Raw genomic sequence first — 8,953 nt, forward strand, 5'->3', positions numbered from 1 at the left:
GACAACACACGGAGAACTACTAAACTAGTGAGAAACACACAGTGCACCTCCCCAGCAGGTTGTTTTCCAGTCAGTCACTCAGACAGGGATGCCTTTAGGCCCTCACAGTTCAGCACCATGTGGGCCTCCAAGCAGGTGTGGAGCAGCCTCCTCCCTCCTGCCCTGGGCACAGGAGGAGCATCAGCACCAGGCACACAGCTCAGCTCATGCCACCACAACACCCCCAGTGCTTTCTCTCCCAGAGACAGCATCAGCAGGCACTTCTGCTGAGCTTTTCCTTCAAGAGACAATGGCATGTTTGATCCTCTCACGGCTGTAGCTCAGAGGCATCCTCCTTTCAGGAGGGGATGGTTTCTACCCAGGATTTTTGAGTTATCTGTTCTTCTGAGAGACAGAAGAGCCTAGAAGCACTCCTACCTAGGAAAGGAATAAATAATACATTACACATTTTTTGTACTAACTCATTTTACCCATGATCTACCCTTCTGTAAGTTTGAAGAACAAATTTTTTTTCCCCAGTAAATACATAAAGTCTGACTGAATCTTTGTTATTTTGGAAATGTAAGATTTATTACCTCTCTTACAGGTACAACAGTGCTGAAACTGGGTCATGCCAAACTTTTTCAGTTAAGGGCTAGACAAATGAAATACATCTATCCATGTACACACTGCAGGACAGAAAAACAAATCCATTTCTTTGTGCATACTGACACATACACATACAGTGTGTCCAGGAAAGCAGAGTAGGAGACAAGGTGGGCAAGGCTGGTCAGCCTTTGCAGAACTTAATGAGAGCTCCAGTGCCAGCTGGTGCAACTGACCTTCATGACCTTGATTCTTGTCAGAAATTCTCCTTGTCAGGAGAATTTTCTTTCAAATTTTCTTGTCAGAAATACCTCTATTGGACACCCTGGTGCTGAGGAAGCACTGAGAAGCAGTCCTCCACCCAGAAAGTTATCTCATAAAGGTAAATATTTCATTGAAGGGTTATACCTAGAAGTTCTTCCATTATATAAATAGCAAGATTTACCCTGCCAGTGATCTGGAACTAAGAAAGATAAAGAGGTAGAGAAATCTTCTGCTTATAAGTGCATCAGCATTCTCTTATCTTCAGCATATCTTTAAACAGTTTTGAACTGCAAATTTTACAAGCCAAAAACTGTCAAATGAAAACTTAAGAGATACCCCATGCCCCTAAAATTATATTTTTTGAAAAGAAAAATATATTCCTCCCTCATTCTTTGTGTTTTATGAAACACCAGAGACCTATTTAAGCCTCAATTAAAATAAAACCAATTCCTGATAAACCTATTTTAATAAACACCAAAAGCTGCTAACCATTACCTCATATTTCTTCTTATTGTTTAATCAGGACACTCCCAACAAAAGCAATAAGGATGACTCAAAGAAGATGAGTTCCAACCTTTGGACCAGCTCTGATTGCAATACTCGGTTCTCATGATTGCTGCAACTCAGCAGCAATCAGCTCCAGCACGATAATGCTGCTCACATGTGCTCCATGACCCTCTCCAGCACGGCCCTGGGTGACAGCAGGAGCTGCTGCAGGGTTCCTGTGTGTCACCTGATGTCCCCAGCTGACAGACAGACCTTCCTTGGCCCTGGCACCCGTGGTCACAGAGGTCAGGTGCACACACCCTCTCACTCGTGTTCAGCAGTGGGAGTGACAAGGTTGGCTGCACTGGGGGCAGTTCTTATCTGGCCACCCAAAGCAATCAAGAACCAGCTCAGCCACCAGACAAGGCTGAGCAAACTCTTCCTGTGTCTTGAAATGGTGGCCCAGAGGGGTAAGACTGCAGCTTACAAACCTCTCCCCTTTTTCTTGCTGTTAACTTTTGCAGGACAGGCTCTCTGTCCTTGATTTTTGTGTTGGAAAAGGTATATCCCAGAAATCAAGGACAGACAGAAGACTCACCCTTGCCTTCAGAGTTAAACCATACTGCCAGGGCTGGACTAGGAATCTTACTATTACTGCCCAAGCCATCCTGCTCAAAGGGCAGCTCCAAGGAGGACTTAACACTCCCAAGCCTGTCTGTCAGAGATGCTTTACAAAGACTTCACAAAACAGCACAGTATTCATCAAAACCGAGGTGGTGATTTCCCCTCAGCCCAACAAAGGTTTTGAGATGTCAGCTGTTTAATTTCTCCTGACAGACTACCCAAGCTGGTATTTCCACAATTTCATGGACTATCTAGATACTTCCTCGAAGTACAGAGTAAAGTGAGACTGTTATGGTTTGTGATAATATCCCTGTTTGTGATAATATCCCTATTAAGGCAGCTCATTTGCTTGTAGTAAAATTGCTTCAAGGACGGCACGTACAATTTGCGATCAAAGTACTGCCCTGTACCCCGTGTTTATCATGCCAGGTCCAAAGAGGTTTGTTAGTAAACAATAGCAGTGTAATCATTGCTAGGCAGCAGGGAGTCAGAGGCAGGGCTTGAACAGGATGCTGTCAACTAAGAAACATCAACAAAGAGCCTGCGGGGACTGCTGAAATCAAGGGAAGCAGCAGGGCAGTAATAGAAACTTTTGAACCTTTTCACACAGAGGAACAAGAAGACTGGTCTTTTTGATTGCTGAAATGTTTCAGATTGCAGGAGAACATGGGGAATATGCGCCTTCATGACAGCTAGTAAACTTCTCTGACCTTGGAAGGCAGCTCCATGTGGCATGACAGCCACAGTAATCAGAACAAGCTCTATCTGCTCTGATACAGCTTTACTGCAGGAGCAGATATTCCCTTTTGTCCTCACAAATGCTCAGTGCTCTCCTTCATTCATTGCATAAGAAAGTGTTCACCTGATTACCAGCAACTGGATACTGACAAAAACCAAAATCAGTGTACTGCCCTATGTTCTGTTCATCACACTGCTCCAGTCTGAGCACAGAACCACCAGGGTTTAAGGGCTCTGCAAATCACCATTAAATTAACTTCTACAATTTGAAAGAATGTCAGAATATTATCATTCCCACTGTTCTGAACTGAGTCACAAAAGAACAAGGTCAATGTAGCCCTTAATAGCAGATTTAAGATTACTAGGACTAAAATTTGCAAGAGTTTTGTACTTTATTTCACTGTTCAACTTTTCAGTTCAGTTTTGGTCCTGGCACCAAGTACAGATCCCCAAAGTCCTGAATTCTGAATTTACAAGTTATTCTAGGCTTTGTCCAGGCAGTTCTGATTTTGCCCAGCACTAGAAGCCCTCAAGTAGCTGAGCTTGTACACCCTGAGTTTGCTCACCCTCTGTGCCAGTCTCTCCACTCCTCTCTGAGCCCATCTGATTTCTCCAAGTCTCTTCCTACTTCCTGGTTTCTATTTTCTTTTCTCCTGTTCAATTAAAATCTCATTTTTACAAGCTTTCTCTCCAAACCTATTTCTGAAAAGTTCCCTACCTATTTGGTCCTTGTTTCTTCCTCATGAGTCAGGTAGCTGCTGGAGCCAACAGGAGCCACTAAAAGCAATACATGGGAGGAACAGTCCACTTAAATTCAATTCAGGTGCCCAATCCCAACACAACCTGTAGAAGCCTGTGGATGCAGTCAGAGGAAAATTTCTATTTAGGAGTTGTGTGGGCTGGAGCACACCCAGGACTCACAGCAGGGGAATTAATCTGCTCACAGATCTCTCAGGCTGCAAAACCTGAGGTCTCCAGTTTGTGAACACCAAGAAAGATAAAACATGCATTTTTGATTCTGCATTTCAAGAGTGCACTCCTCCTCTGAAAAAGGCAGGAGTCTTTTAAAAATGGGGGTTTTTGTTGTTTGCTTTTTTTAAAGTAGGGCAAAATCAATGGTCTCTTCTGCCCCAGTTGTTGTAAAATAAGTGAAACATTACAGCAAAGTTCAGATTTGGAAATCTACCTGGCACAGAAATGTTTCCATCTGAAGAATCAGCCATCAGCAAAGTCCTGGTGTATCAAAGGAACCTTGCCCAAGGCACCGAGAGGAGGCTGCCAGTGCGCAGTGCAGTGACAACACTGTGACACTGTGACACTGCTCTGCCAGCGCTCACACAGTGTCCCCCAGCAGGAGCACAGAGAGCTCTGCTCCCATGGCTCCCTCACCTCTCTGGTGCCTTCTCCTCACACTGCTGCCCAGGAAAGCCTCCAGCTCTCGAGGAAGGTGCTGTGAAAGAGCCTGGCTGCACAGGCAGGTGGTTAGGAGGAAGAGAAGTGGCCCAGAGAGTTTCTGAGGAAGAAATGTCCCTGTCAGTGCCCTCCCCATGGGTGGGTGCCAGACTGCTGGGGGAGCACAGGTGTGCAGGGACTGAGGATCACCTGCTGCTGGGATGCAGAAGGCCCTGCTCAAGCTTCTCTTCCCCTTCACAAACCTATTTTGGGAAAAGACCCTCAACAGTGCAATGCAAGAGGCTGTAAGCAAATATCCCACTCTCCAGGACAAAGATTTTTCCTATTCTTTTGCTCCAACACGTGGCCACACAGCCCCTCTTCCCAGCCAGAGCCTGCTGCTTGCCTGGTGTGCTGGTGCAGCTGCTGCAGGCTCTGGGACAGCCAGTGCCAGGGCAGGCAGGGCACACAGAGTAACAGGGAGACCTTTAGGGGAATGCAGGAGAGGGGAGGCTGAGTGTTTAAATAACCTCTATCATCAGTTTCTCTGTAATCTCAGATTTTGGCTGTGGAGAGATGGACAGAAACTACATGTGACTGTACACAGGGGATGAGAGAATGTCAACATTGGCCCAGCTTTCTGATGGTTACAGAGGCTGTAATTTCATTTTCTTCCCATTGTATCCTATGTGAAAAGCATTCCAAGTTTTGCCTCACTCCCTAAATCCTATTAAGAAAAACCAGACCTTGTAAAGCTGTTTTCCCAGTGTGTTGAATTCAGGTTTTGTGGCTCTGTTTGACACTTTTCCATTGAGTCCCAACTGAGCAGAGGCACTGAGCAGCAGGAGAGCAGCACTCCTTGCCCAGCTGCCTTGCCTGGGTTGGATGTGCCTCTCTGAGCCCCCATGCCCAGCCCCAGCAGAGGCTGTCCCCCCTCTGTCACTCAGCAGCAGGCAGGTGTGAGCAGATACCTCGAGGGGAGCCAGCCCATGCCACCCTTGTGCTCTTTAAAACAAGCTTTTATCTATGCTGCTTCTGGTGAAATATAGCTGAGACTCTATCTGAAATATACAGAAAATAACCTGAGCCTCCAGTCTACCTTCAGCTGTGTTTTTCTCAAAGCTCTGAGGATCCTCTCCCTCTGCAGAGCAAACACAGCACTTGCAGGAATAAAGCTGCACTTATGTAAGTTTCTGAGAATGCCAAGTTGAAAGTCTGACAGAAGAAAAACTTCTGGTAAAAACCTATTTTTTTGTGTTTTCAAGAGATCTAATCTATCTTCTGTGCATTCCTGACCTTCAGAAAGCATTTTCATCTCACACGTTAAGTATAACAATCCTCTTAACAGGGAACATTTTGTTAGAGCTTTAAATTGGGTTACGTAAATTATTTGTAGTTCTGACAGCAGGTTTCTCTTCCGTCCACGAGGACACTTGTTATGAGCCTGCCACAAGGTTCATTTGCAATCACTGCAGATAATCATCTCAGGGGACTGTTTCAAAGGAGATTTTATCTGGGGCACATGCTACAAGTTTGTCAAGGCTTTGTATAAAAGCAGCATTTTGGCCAAATAATTTGCAGTACAGTAACATGCATGAGAATTAAGGCGTCCCTGATGGGGATGGTAAACTGAGTGAACAAAAGTTTTTCTAACTTTAACAAACTTTTGGAGGAACAGAACACAAAGGGAAAAAAACCTCCTGCAATAGATATGTATATAGGTGGTACTGAGCATGTCTCAATGGTTTTACTTTTCTTTACTGCTGTAGGAATTGTAAACAGTCAGGATGGGGCTCTTTGTTCACACTAGGTACTTGTTCAGAAAAGAAAACAGTAGAAAAAGTATTCAGAAGTTACAGCACTACTTTTGGGATTGTATTAGAGCAGCCAGTGACTCAGAACCACAGTTTGCAGTACTCTCTTTTCATTTTTCCTTCTCCCCAGCCCCTTGACAGGCACAGGCTTAGACACTGCCTTTGAATGGGAAGAGTTCTCTGGCAGCAGAGCCCTCCTGCCTCCCTTTCTCTTGTCCCTGGCAAGGCTGATTGGGAAAAAAAAGTTTCTACTGATTTCATCATGGGTGGGGAAAGAAAGGCATAATTTATACATTTGGATTGATATTTAGGTTTCCCATTATATTTATGAGCTCTTAGCACCCCCCTCCCCCAGTAAAGCAATAAAACAATATTTTATTAAAATTTAAAGTATTTTGTTTGGCTTTAAGAACAATTTACTAAAACAAAATTTTAAAATTAAAACTTTCAAAGGAAAATACAGACATTTAATTTTTAAGTCTTTTTAAGTGAAGTTGAAACTTTTATTCCTAAGCAACAAGAGCAAAGAGTTTCATCTCGTGCTAAATACGAGCCAGTCCACTAAACCTGATTTCTACACTCCTGCTGTCATTACATTCTCCACAACAGTGGTGCAGAAACGAACAAATCCTTCTGCAACATCAGAGTACCCCAAGGAGCCACATTTTCAAGGAGGAGAAAACCTGTGAGTCTGTAAACCACACACACATGCACAAACAAAAAACCCATGCAAAAGGGGCTGAGCAGAGAGGACCTTTACCCACAAAACTTAACATTTACTGACATTTCCAAATCTGCCCAGGAATGCTTCACCTTACTCTTTCCAATTGTATTGAGCTAACTGGTGGTGTTTTTATCTTTCCCTCTCCTTCTTTATTCAGTGCCAAACATTTCTTTTCAGCAGTCTATGGAGTTGTCTCATGGTTTTATTAGCAGTATTTCTTAAAATACTTTATCTACAGAGAATGCAATGCATTAGGGCTTCTAGAGACAATGTCAGTACTTCTAGGGACAATGTTAGCTATTCCTGTGAATTATCTAGGGACACTAGCTGCTTAATAGGAAATTATTTTATTTCTATAAAAGATGAAATATTATTATTTTGGCAATTTTCAAAGAGAAAGAGATGTTTCTAAGTGTTAGTTAGAAAGATTCACCTTTACACTTCTTTCTCTCTAAACAAACAGATCTCGTGGGAGAATACACACAGACATTTAACTTACCATTACTGCAGCTATCTTTTGAATTCCTCAGTATCATTAATATTTAAGCAGAAAGAACAGAACAAGCAATTATTGTAACGATACCACACCAGAACTAACAAAGTAATTTAAAAAAAGTCTTCCAGAAGAAGCGAGAAGGTCAAGCAGAAACCACGAGTCAGGAATAGCTGTGCTCCAATGAAGAGGGGAAGGTTATGTTGCTGTGATATGAGTAGTGCACAGCTGTCACTCTAGTAATAATTCATCATATTAATATTTAAATGAGAGGAGGAGGAGGAAGAGGGCACGAGATTGTGTGTGACTCAATGGTCCCTCCCTGTCCTCAAGCAGAAAAATAGGCCACCAATACAGAAAGAGCATTAGGAGCTGCAGAGTGGGAAGGTTTGTTTTCACTGCCTCATGAATAAAAGTGGACAAACTGGTCCCTGAAGAAGTCTAGAAATTATCCTGCTTTTACTACAGCAAGTGAAATTCTGTTTCTAGTTTCAGAAGCAGCCATTGCCTAATGAACAAATTGATCCAGCAGCCAGTGCCCTAGGTCTGCACGTGGTGTTTCTTGGATTTCAGTCTATTTCCAGCAAGCCTCTACACCTCCTCCAAAGAGCTGCCTGCAGGAGTCTGGCCTGGCAGTCCCTCACAGAGAATTGCTGAATTGCTGCTGCACTTTGCCCGTTATCCAAAGACACATTTATAAAAACATTTATTTATGGGTGCTAACTTACCTCCAGGCTCGCTGCATTGCCTGGGCCCATCTGGGTGGGCAGGTCAGGGAGCTCAGGAGGAGCAGGAGGGGCTGAGAGGAGCAGAACCGCAGCCCTGGGGAGCCTTGGGCAGCTGCTGGAGGTAGAGCAGCAACACCCAGCAACAGCAGGATCAGCTCGAGGAGCAGGGCTGCAGCAAACAGCTGATGTAGGCACAACCCAGACAGATGTGGGTGGCATCCCTGGCAGGAGAGGCTGCCTGACTACCCTTGGTTGCATGTGGGGTTGCACAACTTTATCCAGCGATTCAATATAAACACACCTCTCACATGCTGGGTTTTGGGAGGCTGGGATTTTCTTTTGAATTCTGTGCAGCTCCCTCCTCTTTGTTAGCAGAGCTGTTACTGTGATAGCCCTGGCTGAGCGTTGCCTTGTTGGCTGTGTAACTCTAAAAAGGTAATAAGCAATAATTTAACCATACACAGACTCCAGACACAGCCATGAGGCTAAATAAAAATTAGTTTGTAACAGAACAAATCCACAGAAAAGCATTTGGTTTAGTGCCTGGCATGAAAGTACAAGGTACACAAAGTACAACATTAGGAGATGCCAAATTCATGCTGTAAGATCAGTTCTCAGCACACTAAGGTAAATTCTTCCTCAGAAATTTTCTATTTTTTCCTGTTCAAGCAAAGATTTTCCTCCTTCCTTTCATTTTGTTAGCCTAATCCTTTATGAACAAGTTTGCAAACAACCTGAGTTAACATTGATATTTTTAGCTGACTGTTGGGAAGGTTTTATTTACTGTATCCTCTACAAAATATTTTGTTATTAATACACTGCAGAAAACACCACTAGTCAGATCTTCTCCATATCCATTGTCAGTATCCCAGCAAAGTAACTTTTAAAACTGGTCCTCATGACTTGCTGCAAAGGTTTGTACATAAAGCTGAATCAGGCCCCTGGATATGTGGGAGGAATGGAGAATACGGACTTACGCTGCTTTCAGAGAGTAAATGACAAGGGTCTGCAGGAAGATACCTCTTCTCTGCTTTAGTAATTACACTTGCAGGGATTAGGTTCTTCCTTCCTGGAGGAAGAGACCACCCACACTGGTTTAATCCCA

This window comes from Zonotrichia leucophrys, chromosome 10 (genome assembly GCF_028769735.1).
Source record: "Zonotrichia leucophrys gambelii isolate GWCS_2022_RI chromosome 10, RI_Zleu_2.0, whole genome shotgun sequence".
NCBI lineage: Eukaryota > Metazoa > Chordata > Aves > Passeriformes > Passerellidae > Zonotrichia > Zonotrichia leucophrys.